Source organism: Carcharhinus amblyrhynchos, chromosome 17 (assembly GCF_965287045.1).
Source record: "Carcharhinus amblyrhynchos chromosome 17, sCarAmb.v2.hapA, whole genome shotgun sequence".
Lineage (NCBI taxonomy): Eukaryota > Metazoa > Chordata > Chondrichthyes > Carcharhiniformes > Carcharhinidae > Carcharhinus > Carcharhinus amblyrhynchos.
The window spans coordinates 22,939,084-22,958,515 of NC_137340.1; positions in this window are offsets into that span (position 1 = coordinate 22,939,084).

Below are 19,432 nucleotides of genomic sequence, written 5' to 3' on the forward strand. Positions count from 1 at the left end.
AGGATTGTAGAGCCATTTATTGAGTTGTTTATCAGTCAGGTTTTCTGATCGAGGGTGGAGGAGGACAAGTTTCTACCTTCTATAAACTATTTCTCCCTAATGTTATTGAAGACATTGGAAATAGAATTTGTGGTTTTGTGTTCTACAAAAGCACTTTGGGACTGAAAATTATTCAAAGTTCATTCCTCTGAAAGAAGTCTCCCAAGCATCATGCATTTAAAGAAACACAACGTGTTTGTATCAAGTGGCAATATTGATTTCCACTTTGCTGTTGTTAGGCTGACTGAGTTGGTGGCTGATCTGCTATTGGGATTTCAAGTGTTTGTTTTATTATTTCATGTTGGTTCTGAACAGGGATTCATTCCCAACATCAGCAGTCTGAATCTGTAAATCAATTCTGAGTAGCAACAACAATCCTCTGTCTAGTGCAAATTTGCAGTTATCCTTTGGAGTCATTGTACTGGATTGAAGATAAATATCTCTAAAAACATTGTTTTTAGAAATTAAAGAAATATTCTGTTTTATTGTACTTTTTCTCCAATGCTAAGTATCCTTTAACATGCAATTAATGTTTTTTTTGTAATTGGGGAAATAGTGTTTAAATCACCCAAATATCCTTGACATGGGTGGCATAGTGGTGATCACTGCTGCCTCACAGCACGAGGGACCCGAGTTCAATTCCTGGCCTGGGTCACTGTGTGGAGTTTGCACATTCTCCCTGTGTCTGCATGGGTTTCCTCCAGGTGCTTCAGTCTCCTCCCACAATCCAACAGATGTGCAGGTTAGGCACATTGGCCATGCTAAATTCTCCCTTGCTGTACGCGAACAGGTGCCGGAGTGTGGCGACTAGGGAATTTTTAGAGTAACTTAATTACAGTGTGAATGTAAGCGTACTTGTGACAAATAAATAAACTTTTATTCAGCAAAAATGTTGTGTTGTGATAATTGAAATTATGCTGCATTGCACAGCTGAACATAGTATCTGTACTGTGATGTTAGTGTGCCTTTCAGAAGTTTTTTAGTTATATACTCTGCAGTTGTAAACAAACCTTTTCAATTTGTTTTTCTCATTGTTGCAGGCCTGTCTACTAGAGTCTTTTTATTACTGCTTAAACAGGGATTTGTTATTTTTACTTGGATGTTTATGACTCTGCATTGTTGGGTGAAAAAATAGTTGGCAAGTCAGGTGATAGTTTTTTTTCCAGTTTGGAACTGCAAGTTTGAGTTTTAGTTTTAGAAGAGGCCTCAAGCTGAAAAGTCTCTCTCCCTGGTTTTGGAAGTTCTGCTGGTTAGCTGAAAGCAGGGTCTTGCCTTTCTGAAGAGGGGGGTTTGGCTATTGATGGCTTGCCTAGAGTCCCTGGCATATTTGAAAGGTATTCTGACTTACCTGTTCTGAGCCTATCCAGAGAACTGCAGACTTTATCCAAAGGTCTCAAATCCAATATCACACGAGGAGGACAAGTGTTAAACCTGTGGAAAGGGTCTTTTGTCTCTGGGATTGGTTTGATTGAAACACATTAGGTATATTTGTTAAGGGTTATACATTATAGTATTTTTTTTGCAATTGATAAGAGTTCTTGCTAATTTTCTTTCTATACATGTTAAGTATATAAAAAGGCCCGAGTTGGCCATTTGAATCATTCCTGAAGTGAAACATATCAGGCTTATCCTAGCCAAATTCAAGATACAAAATTTATGACCCAGACGGGCTCCATAAAACTCTGACCATACATAAAAATATTAAAAAGAAAAGTGATGATTTGAGTACTATTATTTCATTGCCCTGATCCCAAATACCTTTGTGGTGGAGCAGTTGAATCTAATTCTATCGAAAAAACAATGCTCAGTACAAAGCCACAATGATACGGTATTGCTGCTATTTCCCTCTGGATGACTATCATTGGAAAGCAGAGATTTACTTGAAAGCATTGCGATACTCAGGTTTTGCTTAAGGTTTGCCTTACAAATGTGATTCACTGGTTTTGACAGTAACCAAGAATAAATCATAGTTAATGACATTTGTATCATTAAAGAATAATAGATGAAGGACAAAAGAATACAGCGAAGTCTGGAATATGTGATCCGAAACAGTTGGAGTCTTCGTAATCCTAAAAGTAAAGTTAGAATGATGTGGTGAGAGGTGGGGGGAGGGAGGAGGAGGAGATGTCATCAATGTAGATGAGGGGCCTTTATTCACTTTTGCAGATGTAAGGGCTAGACCACTAGATATGAAGTCGTATTTCTTTGTTTAAAGCTTCTTATAGAATTTGGAAAGCAAGACTACACAGAGTGTCTCTTTTTGCAACGAGTTTTGACTATCACAGTGTTGAGAAGACCCAAAAAGGTGACAGTGGTTAACACTGCTACTTCACAATGCCAGGGACCCAGGTTCAATTCCCAGCTTGGGTCACTGTCTTTGTGGAATCTGGATATTCTCCCCGCGTCTGCATGGGTTTCCTCCGGGTGCTCTGGTTTCCTCCCACAGTCTGACAGATGTGCTGGTTAGGCGTATCAGCCATGCTGAATTCTCCCTCAGTGTATTCAAACAGGCGCTGGAGTACGGTGACTAGGGAATTTTTTACTAACTTAGCTGCATTGTTAATGTAAGCCTACTTGTGACACTAATAAATAATTTATTTTAAAAAGTTAAGGGTTAGTATATAGAGACTCCATCTTCCATTACCGTTGACACTCTCACTCTGGAAGTTGTTGGCAGCTCTTTACACCTTGGATCACCAGCAAGCTGTACCTTGAGACCAACATCAGAATTGAATTGCCAAGGCAGGAACTGTCATGTTAAAGTTGAGAAGGCAAATGTGGATCAACAGCAATCTAAAGGGGTGATAATACCTGTACTAGACCTGTGTCCTCAGCATCCTCCTTTACAGTAGTACAGCATGAACCACTTAAGCAGGCTTTCATTGCCACAGCCTTGAGGTGAATATTGAGGATTTCCTGGCAGGTGACAGTGCCAAAAATGGAAGTACACCAGCATGCAGGGATTCTGAGCATGTTTGCCCTCTTGAGTCAGCAGTGACTCCATTGGCTGGGTCATGTGAGCAGAATGGCAAGGTTGCTATTAGCATGAGACCAATATCTGATACAAGGATGATTGGAAGCAAGACTCCTAAATGGACTGGGATCGGAGTCAATGAATGGGAAGTCCTGGCTACTGACAGGAGTGCCTGGAGACCAACAGTCGGGAAGGGCTGGGAAAAGGCAGATGACAAAAAATAAACTGCCAGTTGACAGAAAAGAAAGCCTGGCAGAAGGTTCAAAAACATCATTTGACCTCAGCCAGTGCTGTTGATCTATGTCAGCTGCAGAAGCTGCTACTTAGCCTCTACAGCCACAATAGTTGAGTTTAATCCAGAAGGGTATTCACTCAGGACACAGTCCATCATCTGAGACAGGCGGGTGTCTACTTCACATGAGACAATCGAAGAGAGCAGTAATCCCTTTGTATGGCGATTGATGACAGCTGGAAAGTGAACTTGTACATACGAAGATATCCTATTCAAGATATATTTTACTGGCAGGTCACCTTTTCTTGAAGCTAGATTTGTATAGTGCCTTTAATATAATAAATATCATCCCTCCTATTAATTTTTTATACTTGTACAAAGGATTAAAAATCAAATAGTTGCTTATGTAAAAACGTTTGTGTTGAAAACAGGTTGCATTTCAATTTTTAGAAGTGCAAATCCCTGGAAAGCTTTTTTACAGTTTCTGGGGAACCTTTAGAACTATTCTTATTAAACTGGATGTTGTGAGAAGATCTTTTATACTTTCATAAATAATTTGTGTAATTTTGATTTAGATATTCTGAATATCACAAGTACCTGAAGTCAGAACTATTTGAACCACAACCAGGAGCTTGAATTTAAGAGCTGAGACATGAGAGATACTGCATTTTCTAGCATTTGGAAAATGAATACTCATTTCTCAATACTTTAGATTGTACCATGATACCAAACGTTTATGGTTTTTATGTGGTATAAATGCCTTAAATTGCTTCTAGAGCTTTAGTTAGTTGAATTGTATTTCTGACTTCACATTATTAGAAGAGACCAATTACAATTCAGTTGACAGTTCCACCGCATAGGTGTAGGAATTCTAGTCTTGCCTTTGTTTACAATATTAGCCCACTATATATCACAGCCTTCAAACAACTGTTTTCTCTCTTTCCAAAATCTCTTGTGAAGCATCCACTTAACTGAATTTATAAGTTAATACAGCCAAACATTAACTGAATACCAGCCATAATTTTCTCAAGATTCATTTATATTAAGTATTGCTGAATTTTATATTCATAGAAATTACATTCTGTCAGAGAGGAATAGCTTTAATCTTTTTTTTGGTGCCGTTGGAATATTCTCTTAGTTGGCAATTTAACTAAATTATCATTTTATACACTATTTTACTCTGCCTTGTGAAGGGATAAGTGCTGAAATATGATGTATTTTCTCAGTTAACATTCAACAATATAAAATAAATTATTTGGAAGTGAGTTAATAAATTTGCAAATTAATCTTTCAATTAATTCCTTAATTTATGCATTAATTCATAAATTTAAAAATCAATTCAGAAAGCTATTAATTTTGAAATTAAGAGGAAATCTTATTAAGTTGTGTTACAAGGAGGATGCCTGGATCTCCTGCCACTCAAAAGAAAGCCAAGAAAAATGGAAAGCATTTTCAGTATTCTTAGAAAAGGAAGTACAAGGCAAGGAACAATCTATTGCCACACTTCACCAGCTTGAATTAGGTCACCCGCCAAGGCCATTAGTCTGGGCAAAACTCATTAAATCAAATATCTGTAACTAGAAAAAAAAGTGTGATCCAGAAACACAGGAATGAGCTGGACCATGATAACTTGGTTTAAAAAAACACCAATGTGTTAAGTCTTCACGTTGATCGGATATTAAAATGAAGTAAGCCTAAAGTGATTGTGATTGGTATATGCTAATTACCTGTAATCGAATTTGAAAACCATAATTGCTTATGTATCTCCGAATATTTCACTCTGGCTAGCTATGGAAAGTGAATTGTAGCTTCCCAGCATCTTTGCTAAAGCTTGCAATTAAAATTGCTGTTTAAGAGAACTCCATGACTTGGTCTGGTTACTTGAAGGGTAAAGTTGGGATCAAATAAAAGGCTGACAACAATGCCCACAACAGAAGGAGATAAGATTTGAAGATTACAGATTTACTCGTGGTTAGAGGCATGTTAAGAAGGAAACTAAAGGCCAAATCGACCAAAGCACCATATGTTAAGAACATCTGTAAAGTACAGATTGGACAGAGCTGAGAAACTGGTGAAGGTAATAACTTCATGGATGAAAGTGAGTTAGCCCTGTCGTGCATTACAATGGGATCAGGGACTGGAGGAAAACAGGGGCAAAATGGAAGTGAATAGCAGGCACCAGAGAGAAAAACAGAATTTTATAATACCCAAGTACAGGGAGAGCTCTGTGGAACACTGCAACAGGGCAGGAGTTTAATTGCTGAAAATGTGAAATTTAACATTTGGAAATCATTTAAAATAATTTACCTGATTCTCATTGGGAGGGATGAGGAGAGCAGTTAGGGATAGATAGAGAAAGGGGAGATGAGAAGGTGTGATGAGAGAGAAAAATGGTGACTTGATTTAGGCAACTTGGGCCATGCTACTATCTTGAGTCCGAAGCCTGATGTAGGAAAATTGCTTGCGTAGCATTTTAACTTTACAAATGTTAGCAAAAATCTTTGCCAGAAATCATGACAACAGAAAGTGTATGCATATGCAATATTTTTTGTAGTTTTCAGAGTATTTGGAGAAGATTAGTAACTTAAAAATCTGACTATAAAGTATGGTAATTTTTTTCTTTACAGAATTGAAAACTTATAGAATGGGTATTAATTGATAATCCTTTCTACTTCCTTTGACCTGGAAGCTAGATAGGAAATGAATCTTGATAATTGAGTATGTAGTAATCCTGATGAATAGATGACCGGCCTGTTGGGATGAATTGTGCTAGATCTGAATTATATTTGGATCAGAACTTCTATCAGCTATGGGTAAAAATAACCAATTGACAGATCTTTGTACCACAGTCTAATAACTTATTCAACATTTCATCCCTATCTTGTAGCGAATGAATCTGGAATTAGAAACCTCATTCTTAGATTCATAATATTCAATCTAGCAATTGGATTATTGGCTCTGACAGTACAAAAGGCTCGGCACATCTAATCAGAATGCTGCATTTTCATTAATCTACCAGTTTGAGCTGTTGCAAGAAACAGCAAAAAGAGGAATACATGTTTTTATCCAAAAAGGTTAGAGTTGAGAACTAACAGCCAACTAGGCAAAAATAGTAATTAATTGTCTATTTAGTGACCAAACATAAAAAGGAAATTGTTACATAACCTCATTGATCTCACTGTTATTATACAGGGAGAAAATCTGCCTTTCCTAGTGACTATTTTGTTTTTGGCTGTTCCAATTTGTTCCATCACTGTGTATTGCCTGTCCTATATTGTTTTTTTTTCTCTTTCTCTCTCTCCCTCTCTCACATAAGAAATGTGAGCAAAAATAGGCCAGTTAGCTCTTTGGGCCTTCCCTGCTGTTCAACAGGATAATAGTTGATCATGTACCTCAAGTCCACTATCCAACACTATCGCATTTAATTCCCCTTTCTAAAGAAAACAATTGATCTCTCTTTTGCATGGACTCAATGACTAAGCAGTCACATGCTCTGAGTTAGAGAATTGCCACTCTTGTTAATTATAGCGAATATGTGCTTCTCCAGTTTCTGGGCCCTTTATCCCTTCCCTGCCCTTTAACTTTCACCCTATTTTGTTCCCGTACAAGATTCAGCAAGCCATCTCAGAGAGTTCTGAGTAAAATGATAACTCCCATTATTGACATCTGGTTGCAAATATCATCTGATATTTATGTAGCATGACATTAATCTCAAGAACAGCAACGGTATAATGCAATTGTGTATGTCCCCTTGGTGATCTCTCAGTGACTATTAAACAAACCAGAGAGTACAAATTTTAGCTTAACAACATTGTGCAACGATTTTAATTTGACAGGAAAATATCCCGTGAGTTATTTATGACGTTGTGCAGACAAGAACATTGATTTCGATGACTGCCTCATTAGTATGTTCTGCACATTGCAACATGGATGGATGGCGACAGTAAATTCAATTTGGGGGAAGATGCAATACTTGTAACCCAAATTTTGACTACCTGTTCTATATAGAAAAGAAAATGCCTCAATGCTGCAACTTGTCTTGTTTTATTGTTGGAGAGTTGTAGAAGGGAGAGGGAGGATTTGAGATGGACTGGGACAGGACAGTCCCATTCAGTTCTGCTGTCTCAGCTACCTGGACACTGACATTTCACTCGCTCACACCTTTCTCAAGGTAAGTCAATGTCATTAAATTTCATTTTCCTGGAAGTGATTGTGCTGCAAACTGGTCAATAGCCAGGTCCAGCCTTGTTAACTGCTCTGCCAGGCCTGCTCCAGCCTTATTAATAGCGGAGATTTGCTCCTTTTTTTTAAAATTTTCTGTTTCATCTTGACCTTGGCAAGATGTCAAAAATCCTTCAGCACTGCTGAATGGTCCTGCATGATGGCCAGAGTAACTTTCAGCTCATCCAATCACAGATTCCCTCTCTCCTGCCCTTATTGCTCCTCCAATTATCAATCCTGTCTATGGAGGAGCAGCATGATTGGGAGAGAGGGATCCTGGAGCAATGACATACTTGAGCACTGAATTTACAGTCTTGTCTTGTCTCAGCAGGTTCCCCAATAGATTGCATTCAACAGGTCTTAGCCACTTCAAGGGAGGATAACATGAGAGCTTCAAAAGGAAGCCCTCAGCAGTACACTCACCCCTGCAGATCACGTCATACATTATAACTTCTCATTTTTTTTCATATATAATTGAAGTGCATTGTTAGATGACCTTTACAGACCAATCAGCATGAGGGACAGAGGACAAGACAGCACCATTCCGCACACAGCCACACAAAAATCAGGTCAGCAAGCACATCAACAGAAATCAAATTCTGAAAGAAAGAATTTGCATTTATCCAGCAGATCATTTCAGTACACAGCAACCTCAACTTCAACTGTGTGGAAGCCTTGGGGATTGCATCAATGGACCACATAAATGTATTTTTGACTACATAACTATTTCCATGATTTGGACTGCAACAGGTTACACTGGGTATTATTACACTTCTTTATTGCTGTATTTCACAACATTGTCTTTTTTTAAAAAAGTGGCTTCCCGAAGGTTGACTGGATAAGGACTGCTTTTTGTATTAAAAGTGAGAGAAGAGTTTGAAGGGTTTGGACAGAGTTGCACTGAATCACCCATTATACACTCCGCTTCCTTTCATGAGATGTGTGGATATAAAGGGAAGCTGAAACAATTCCTCCAGTTTTACAGCCCTGACTAAGTCCACTATCAGCCCCATGCATATCCAACATGAGTTTTTCCAAGGCTGGAGATGCAGTTTTATTAAGGTGAATAAACCTGCTGCTCATATTAAGTGGGATCCCAGTGGCCAGTGTTTTGTACGGTCTCCTGAATGTACTGTGGCGCCTACTTCACTGGCAGGTTTACTTCCACAGAAAGGAAGCACTCTGACTACCAGTGAGCTGAGGACCTCCGTCTTTACTGTGGGATGGCACTTGGATTGGAAATGCAAGTAGCAAATAGTATGTGTGGGTTTTCTATAGACATAAAGTCCCATGAAACAAGTATATCTCTTGTTCAACACTGTTAAAAATGGCTTGTCAGGAAAGTCAAAAGGATTAAAAATGCAACAATTAAAAGTATTGGTGCTTTTTAATGAATACCATTACTCATACAGCAATATATTGCTGTGGCAAAGTATTATTCTAACTTTCCCAAAGAAATTAATATATTAATATTATAGACCAGAAGCTCATTCTAATGTTAGGAGCTGCAAAAATGGCCAAATTAAAATGCTACAACTCAAAAAAAAGACGTTATTAGGAATGGCACAGAGTTGTTAAATTTCACTGAATCGCAGAATTGTTACAGCATAGAAGGAGACCATTTGGCCCATTGTGTCTGCACCAGTTCTCCAAATGGGCATTATGACTTAGTGCCTTTTCCCTGTGCCCCTGTACATTGTTTCTATTCAAGTAATCACCTAAAGTCCTTTTGAATGCCTCACTGGACCCGTCTCCACCACACCTCCAGTCAATGCGCTCCAGGCCCAAACCACTCTCGTGAAAAGATTTCTCACATCGAATGGGATTTACAGAGCAATGCGCCACGTGTTTCATGGCAGCGGGAGATGGACCACCAATGGCCGGTGACGGGATCGTTAATTCATTTGGTGGGGACATTCCTATGAATGATGGTGCCATGAATGATGCCGTTTGATCAATCAGCTACTTCTCAAAACTCAAGTATTGGTGCTTTAGGAAAAATTAGAAGCTAGCTAAAAGTCTTGTATCAAGCCTAACCTGACACAACCTTGTGAAGTTTCTCCAATGACAGGCTTGAACAATGCACAATTTTTAGACACTCCGACAGACCTTGTGATTTGGGCAGTTTTTATTGATTATCTAGTTTTCACAATCTCATTTGCAGGATCTGCAAAAGATTCTTTTCCATTTAGAATGAGGTGAAATATCCTAGGAGTCAATGTGAGAATTAAGAGGAACAAAGATAATATTCCCAAACCTTGTAGGGTTACAATCCTTTATTACTCTGTCCAGTCATTGCTTTAGATAAAAGGTATTTTATTGTCAATATATAATTTTCCTATTCAGATGTGATATTTATATAATAATTTCACCTCATGATTTAAACCTGTACGTAAGCACGATCTGTTGTGATGCCGTATCATTTTTGAAAACTGAAGTGAGACTTTTTGGTGCCATAAGATTGTCCAGTATTTCAAACCTTTCACCAGACAGGGTTAGCCGAATAGCAGCAGCATGGCACGGTGACGCTGTGGTTAGCACTGTTGCCTTACAGCGCCAGGGACCTGGGTTTGATTCCTGGTTTGGGTCACTGTGCGGATTCTGCAATTCTCCCTGTGTCTGCATGGGTTTACTCTGGGTGCTCCAGCTTTCTCCCAAAAGACTGAGCTGGTTAGGTGTATTGGTCATGCTAAATTCTCCCTAAGTGTACCCCAATAGGCGCCGGAGTGTGACTAGGGGATTTTCACAGTAATTTCATTGCAATGAGAATGTAAGCTTATGTGTGACACTAATAAATAAATCTTCTGGTCCTGTTGTTGTCAACGGGGTTTTCCATCGAATGTACCCCTTGCTGCTGTAAAAGCCGCAGTGGTGGTGTGCTGGAAAATCTCAGCAGGTCTGGCAGCATCTGTAAGGAGAGAAAAGAGGTGACGTTTCGAGCCTAGATGACCTTTTGTCAAAAGATTTGGGTCAAAGGGTCAGCTGGACTCAAAACATCAGCTCTTTTCTCTCCTTACAGATGCTGCCAGACCTGCTGAGATTTTCCAGCATTTTCTCTTTTGGTTTCAGATTCCAGCATCCACAGTAATTTGCTTTTATTCTATATAAGTTCCATGTAACCTCCTTGCTCATATATTCTGTGCCCCTATCAATTAAACCCAGAATACTATTATTCAGCCAATTTTCTATCTGCATTCCTACTGTCTCTTTTATTCCAGGAACTATAAGTTTTCTCACCAGTCCATCGTATGACACTGTATTGAATGTCTTCTGAAAGTCCATATACACCATATCAACAGCATTACCCCCATCAACCTTTTCAGTTACATCTTCAAAAAACTCCAGAAAATTAGTTAAAAAACAATTTCCCCTGCAGAAATCCATGTTGGCTTTTCCTAATTGACCCACGTTTTTTCATGTGACTAACTAATTCTATCCTGAATAATTGTTTCCAGAAGCTTGCCCACCACTGATGTTAAACTGATTGGCATGTAACTGCTGGGGCTATCCTTACAATCCTTTTTTGAACAAGGGTGCAATTCTCCAGTCCTCTGGCAGCTCCACTGAATCTAGAGAAGATTGGAAGATTATGGCCAGCTCCCCTGAAATTTCCATTCTTACTTCCTTAATATCCTTCGAGGTATCTCATCTAGTCCTGGTGCCTTATCAACTTTCACAAAGGATCATCCAGTCTCAACACTATAGCTCTGTTCTCTCTCCACAGATGTTATCAGACCTGCTGAGATTTTCCAGCATTTTCTGTTTCTTTAGGGATAGAGATTCCTCATCCATCACCCTGTCCTGTGTAGTATTTACCTCCTTGGTAACACCTCAGCTGTGCCCCCTGCCTCCATATGTAAATTTTCTTTTAAGTCCCTAATCAGACCTACTCGTCCTTTTACCAGTCTTTTGCTATTTGTATGCCCATGGAAGGCTTTGGCATTCCCCTTTATGTTGGCTGCCAGTCTTTTCTCATAATCACTGTTCACTTTTCTAATGTGCTTTTTCACCTCCCCTCTGAACCTTTTGAATTACTCTTAGTTCTCAACTGTATTTTCTTCCTGACACCAGTCATAAGCATGCTTTTTCCTCCATATCTTAATTTCTATCTCCTTTTTCCTCCAGAGGCCCTGGATTTGTTTTCCCTACCTTTCCATTTTAATGGAACATATTGTTTGAAGGTACTCATTGATCAGCTAAAGTTTTTCCCACCAACATTTCATATCAATCTAACCAGCCCAGCTCATTCTTACCCAATAGCAGTCAGCTCTCCCCCATTCATTACTTTTACTCCAGATTGTTTATTTTCATTTTCAGTCATCATTCTAACCCTTACGATTCAGTGATCACTGTCTCCTCAATGTTCCCCCACTGATATTTGATTTACTTGGCCAACCTCATTTCCAAGAACCAGGTTCAGCAGTGCACCTTTTTTTGTTGGACTGGACACATTCTGCAATGTTAAGCATTATACTTGTCATGCTTAAGTATTTTAATTGGTAAAAGTAATGCTAATTCGTTTTGGATTTTTTCCCAAAAATATACTTTATTCATAAGAAATCTGCAAGAATATTACAAACATTCCAAAATGACCATCACACAAAATACAATCATATTTCAGGTTCTTTACATACATCAAGTAACACTATGAGATGCTTCAATACAGCCAAAGAAATGTTACAGACATTATTACAATGGTCCTTATAAATGTTGCAAAGGTGTTAAAGAAAGTCCACATAGAACAAGTTGCACTCCAAGGTGCTTCAGTGCAACTGAGATACATGTACTGTATGCATTTGGTGAATCATTTGGCCTGAGGTGGTTCTGCACCCCTCAGTTCACTGTGGTTGAAAGGTCTTAGACAGCAACTTTCCCCATTGTGCTTCTGCAATAGCTGCCCCAGTTAGTTATCTCTATATTTCTGTGCAAAGGCACATTCCACAAGGACATGGACAACAGTCTCTTCTCCATCACAGCTGCCTCGAGTGCAATGTGCAGTTGGGGTAAGATTCCAGACATGTGTAGGAAGGATCTGATGGGGATGGCCTTTCTCGCCAGCAGCTAAGCTAGGTCTTGGTGCTTGTTTGAAAGTTCTGGTGATGAGGCATTCTGCCAGATGGCTCTGAGAGTCTGCTCAGGGAACCATCCGACAGGATCCACCACCTCCTTTTCTCATAGGCTCTGTGGACATGGAAACATAGAAACTAGAAGCAGGAATAAGCCATTCAGCCCTTTGAACCTGCTCTGCCATTCATTTTGATCATGGCTGATCATCAAATTCAATATTTTGATTCTCCCTTCCTCCCATATCCCTTGATCCATTTAGCCCAAAGAGCTATATCTAATTTTTTACCTTTTGGCCTCAACTACATTCCATGGTAGTGAATTCCCCACATTCACCACCCTCTGAATGAAGAAATTTCTCCTCACCTCAGCTCTAAAAGCTTTACCACTTATCCTCAAACTATGACCTAGTTCTGGACTTCCCACCATTTGGAACATTCTTTCTGAATATACACTGTCTAACCCTGTTAGAATTTTGTGAGATTCCCTCTCACACTTCTAAACTCCAGTGAATATAATCCTATCTGACTTGGGATGTTGCGTACTGACCACTACCTGATGGACTTGTTGTCAAAAGTGTTTTTCTGCATAAACATTTCCACGAGAGACAGGTGGCATAGCAGGGTCCAACTACTTGGAGCATTCTGTGACAGCGTGGCCAGATCCATCCTTCACAACACGGGGAACCAGAGTACATAGTGACACTTGGCATTTGCATACCTTGATGCAGCCGCACACACAGGTGGCCATCAGGACTGGGGTGATGTTGGGTATGTTCTTTGCTCCTTCATTTGGAGTTTGTACATCACACCCCTACAAACACAACCCACTTCTGACCCCGAGGTGAAGCGTAAAATAGCTTCTTTTTGTTAATAATTTTTTTTGTTATATCTTGACTGAGTTGTTAAGTAAAGTTTGTATGAACAAAAGCTTCCCAGTGAGTCAATTGAATCACATTTGGAGCAAATACCATATACCCACACTAATGCCAAAACCAAAAAGAAATTTGGGTTCTAGGCTAGCTTCATAATCTACCTTGGGGTTTCTGATCTGCTCCTTAACAATCTATATTCACTAACAGTTATCAGAAGAATCTTTGGAAGCCAGTGCGAAAGTAGAAGTAACAGGATCTGTGATTGGAGGAGTAGCTATTTCCTTTCCTTTCCTGATCCTCCAATCACTGCTTTGCAAGCAGTTTGAACTTTGGGCAGCTCTGTGGTTGAACAGTTTAAAGAAAATCAGAACTAAGTTTCTTTTTCTTTCAACCTGGTCTGTCAGGTCTGAAACTCTGGCTGCTCCATTTGGACCATGACAAGATCTCCATTTGCAGCAAGCAGCTCCATAGCTCCTGGGCCCTGGGTGTTTGTACCAGATGCTCCCCCATCACCAATCTTCCCCCACTCCCACCCCAAGTGTACTCAATTGGTCTCTGTAGGACAATTCTTTTATCCCAGGAATCGGTATGATGAAATTTCATTGCATGTCTTTCAAGGTAAGTATAGTATACTTTCCTCTAATACAGAAATCATAACTATATACTGTACTCTAGATATGGTCTTGCCAAGGCCCAATATAATTGTAGTACGACTTCTTTATTCCTAGGGTGGGATTTTCTGGTCCTACTACCATCAGGATCTTCTGGTCTCACTGAAGTCAACCCCTCACTGTGTTTCCCCGGTGGCAGGGTGTGCAAGTCATGCAAAAGCTTATAGGCTCCAGCTGGATCAGAAGTTCCTGCTGGTGGCCAATGTTTTGCCATATGCTCCATAAAGAGACCTAAAAATCCCAACATTAGTTAATATTACAAGGGAATTGGAATGTTACATACCTTTTGCCTTTATAGTTGCTTGCCATACCTGCCTGATGATGACAAGAACTAGATGCCAGGGTCTTGAGACCATGCAGAAGGTCTCTGCCTTGCAAGTATTGGAGCCAGGACTGGGAGTGAATATTGCGAGTGCTGCATGTGATCTCTTAGGAGTGGTCAGGCTATGGGGAAACATGGGGCTGTCTGTTTGTGGTTTGGAGCATTATAGAGATAAACGGTTACTTGGGGAGGAGAAACTGGAGTTGATGGCATTTAATGATTGGACTACATGGAGGTGGCAACAAAACAACTGATTTCCAATATGGACGCCCTGAAGTGCATGTGGGTTCGTCAAAGGTTTAGTGGAAATGGGGTCAGGGAGCAGGAAATTTATCTTGAATTGAGATGATCTTAAAGAGAGGGTGAAGAAATTAGAGAGATAATCGCAAAAGTCACATTGCCTTCTTTTCTTATCCTCAAAGACATGCTGGTTAGAGAATGTGCACATTTATTCACAAATTAAAATAATATACAGAAACATGGAGTAATAATATTCCCAGTACGATAATCTTGCACTCCCTGTAAACTAAATTGACTGTTCAAAAACAGTGAAGTATCTGCATGGGCCTTAAATAAACAATATCAATTTAACTTCCTATGATTAGGAGAGATATACATTGGACAGCTGAATCGCTGTTGCCTATTTTATACTGTAATACAAAGCTAAATTACTTTTATGAGGCTAATTCATGTGATCCGAGCAATTTAAAGAAAAAGCAGGCTGGAGAACCAGGGCGAGATTCATAATGCTATTGGAATCATCTTTCCCTTCAAGCGTAGCTTCTTCACTGCAAGCACACTGACCCAAATGTTCACAATACTTGCAGCACCTGTCTGCGAGGGCACAGCACATTATGTAAAGATAAGCTTAATGATGTATGGAACTCTAATGATTCCCTTTGATATAGAAAAGTGTAAATAGGAAGCAGAGATCATTCAGAAGTCCATTGATTACAGGGGATTTTACATTTAAATTTAGCAGTCTCTCTTTTTTTAAAGATTGTCTTTCGCAGACATGATCTGAACTGACACATCACAGTAAAAACGAATTAATAATTTTTATGCCCTTTGTAATTAGTTTTTATCGTACAGCAACAGAGAACAATGTAATTTTAGATTGTTATCATGGAGATGAACGCACATCGCAGAATGTTTCAACAGGGTATGTTTTGTGTAGGCTGATATCGTAATAAAATATTAGGACAAGAATTGACAATAAGTAAGTTGATGAGGGCAGATAGATTGCATGCAACCATGTATGCATAGACCATTGGCAGATCTAAGTTTGCCACCGAACATAGGAAATTGAATGCTGACATTCCAGAGACACAGCTGGCTACTGCCACTGCTAGTACAGATTTATTCATTTAAAAACAGATTTTTTAAAAAAAGCAAATTGCTGTTCTTTCTTACACATGCCAGATGCAGAGAGGCTCAGAGGACTCGTGTGCACAGATGCCTGATATAGGTCCAGCTGAACAATCTGACTCCCTTGATCAGAAAAACAGAAGGCAACATAGCTCCTGTGCAATGCAAACGTGTTGGATGTTGGAAGATGGGATGGTAAGTTTTTTGGCACGCTTTTTTTTCCTCCCTGCAATTATTGAACTTCTGTATGTTCTACTGAGGTGGATGAAGGACCAACTTGAGGGAAGGGAATGTTAAAATAACGAGTCTTTGTAGTGGTTGCTAATCTTTCACTGCTAATTTTCAACCGAATTACTTTTCTTTAATGAAACTGGTGTTGCTTTCATTATGATTATGGATTTTGATTGGTTCAGTGTACTGTACTTGACCCAAAAAAATCCCAGTATGTTAGTCACCAGTGCCCTGTGGATAATTAGGAATGATGTGGGTATGCCGGCGTTGGACTGGCGTAAACACAGTAAAAAGTCTGACAACACCAGGTTTTAGTCCAACCTATTTATTTGATAATATTCTCACAAGCTTTCGAGGGGACAGCCTCTTCACCTGACGAAGAGGCTGTCCCCTCGAAAGCTTGTGAGAATATTATCAAATAAATAGGTTGGACTAAAACCTGGTGTTGTCAGACTTTTTACGATAATTAGGAACGCAGATCTGACTAAGTACATTTCTGATTAGTGAAACGAACAATGCACACTGTTGGGCATATACTAATATGCATATTTTCATGGCGTGTGCATGTGTACCTGTGATCTTTCCATGTGTTTGTTGGTAAAATATTGAGCCAAAAACCAGAAAGTGAGTGTACTTTGATCATTGCACATGCTCCAGGTTGAACTGCTGAATTGTATTCAATCTCAATCTGTAACCTCATGGCCTGGCATATCCACACTCTACCATTGGCACCAAGCTGGGGGTTCAACCCCAATTCAATGAAAGGTGAAGGAGGGAATGCCAGGAGCAACTCCAGGCATACCTAAAAATGAGGTGTCAACCTGATCAAGATACAATATAGGGATATTTGTGTGCCAAATAGCATAAGCAGCAAGTAATAGACAGAGCTAAGTGATGCATAACCAAAGGATCAGATCTAAGTTCTGCAGTCCTACCACACACAGCCATGAATGGTGGTGGACAATTAAACAACTTGCTGCAGAAGGAGGCTACACAAATATCCCCATCCATGATGGAGGAGACCAGCACATCTGAGCATTTGCAATAAACTTCAGCCATTAGTGCTGTGTGGATGATCCATCTTGGCCTCCTCCACAGCTCCCCAGCATCTTCAGTCACTGGGTCAAAACCTTCTAATTCACTCCTTAACAGCAGTGTGGATGTATCTACACCTCATGGGCTGCAACATTTCAAAAAGACGGCTCACCACCACCTTCTGAGGGACAAGTAGGAATGAGCAATATATGCCAGAAAAGCCCACATCCCATAAATGTATAAAATAAAGAGGACACCACTGCAGTGGTTCCATCTTCAACTGCTATATCAATGACCTTCCTACCATCATAAGGTCAGAAATAGGATGTTCGCTGATGATTTCCCAATGTTCAGCACCATCACCATCTCAGAAAATGAAGCAGTCCATGTCCAAATGCAACAAAGCTCAAACAATATCCAGGCTTTTGCTGACATGTGGCAAAGGATTCTTACTTGGCTAACCTCACAGATAAATACTTCTTTAGGCAACAGTTCTTTATAGATATTTCTTCAACAATATTCCAGCAAAACTCCACATGGCACAACTGACTATATGGAAAGTAATTCATAGGGTTTCTCTCCCTCGCTCTCAACTGGTAATTGAAATTCAAAACTTTAAGTCAAAACCCTGCTTTCCGGAGCAACCAGATATTTCTATGGTTGCTAAAGATCGATCACTTTTGTCTCAGTATGTGGCACTCTCTTCAGGATATCTTGTATGGCAACATCTCAACAGTTCCCAAGTTGTATAGATTATAGATAGGTTAGATGAGTGGGCCAAAATGTGGCAGATGGAGTTTAATGGAGATAAATATGAGGTTATCCATTTTGGTGAGAAAATGGTAAGATAACTTATTATTTAAATAGAAAGAGACTTCAAGGTGCTTCAGTGCAGAAGGATCTGGATATCCTTGTGCATGAGTCACAGAAAACTGGAATGCAGGTACAGTAGGCAACAAGGAAAGCAAATTGAATTTTGGCATTTATAGCTAAAGGAATAGAATAATAATAGGGAAGTGTTGCTGCAACTGTACAAGGCATTGATGAGACCACACTTAGAGTACGGTGTACAGTTTTGGTCCCCCAATTTGAGGAAGGATGTGGTGGTATTCGAGGCAGCTCGGAGGAGGTTCATTAGATTGACTCCAGAGAGAAGGGGTTTATCATATGAAGAGAGAGTGAGCAGTTTGAGCCTATACTCAAGAGTTTTGAAGAATAAGAGCAAATCTAATTGATCTATGTAAGATGATAAAAGACAAAGACAAAGTAGATGCTTCGCCCTGTGGGACAATTTAGAATAAAGGATTAGTTTTCGGAGAAGGGGTAGCAGATTTACAGCAGAGATAAGGACAAACTACTTCTCTCAAAGGGTAGGGAATCTGTGGAATTCACTATCCCAGAGTGCAGTGGATGCTGGGACATTGAGTTAATTTAAGGAGGAGATGGACAGATTTTTAATTAGTAATAAGTCGAAGGGTTATGGAAAATGGGCAGGAACATGCATTTGAGGCCAGGACCAGATCAGCCATGATCATATTGAATGGCTGAGCAGGCTGAAAGGGTTGAATTACCTATTCCTCCTCCTAGTTCTTATGTTCTTAACCTCTCTTTAATATGTTTTTTTTCATTTCACCTTTTCCCATTTTTCTTGTCCTTCTTTGAAATTACCTTTCTAGGATATAAAGTATTTCATGTTCTCCTTATATTTACTATTTTCAGGTAAAATAAAATTTAATTACTTTGCCTTACTTATTTATGACCTTTTCTAAGTTGTAAATCCTTCTTACTTTTGAAATTCAACTGCAAAAAATTCAATTCCTCACTTATCTCCTAATACAAATTTCTATGTACTTCTAATTTACCTGCAGAACATCAACTGAAACCTATTCAGTTCAGATGCCTGGCTTTTACACCCAACCTGTTTGATGTCCTCAACTTTGTAGACACTCTGTCCCTGCTTAATCAAATTAATCACATGCACATGCATATGTATGTATGCATACACACACACATGCGCATGCACGCACACACACACACATTCACAAACACCCCAATTTGTGTTAAGTCCCATTCACTTAAAATTCTCAACAGTTTTTCAAATCCATCCATGATCTTGTCCCTCAATGTCTCTGTAACCCCCTCCAAGCTTATAATCCTCAAAGATCTCTGCAGTTTGTCAATTTTCCCCACTTGTCCATTCTTGATTTTAATCACTCCACCATTTGAGGGCAATGCCTCCAGTTGCCTCATTCTTATGCTCTGGAATTGCCTCTCAAACCTCTTGTTTCCCTATTTCTCTTTCTCTTCCTACAGGATACTTCTTAAAATCTCCATCTTGCACTAAGCTTTTGGTTATGTGTCCTAATAACTGCTAATGTACTTGATGTTAAATTTTGTTTGA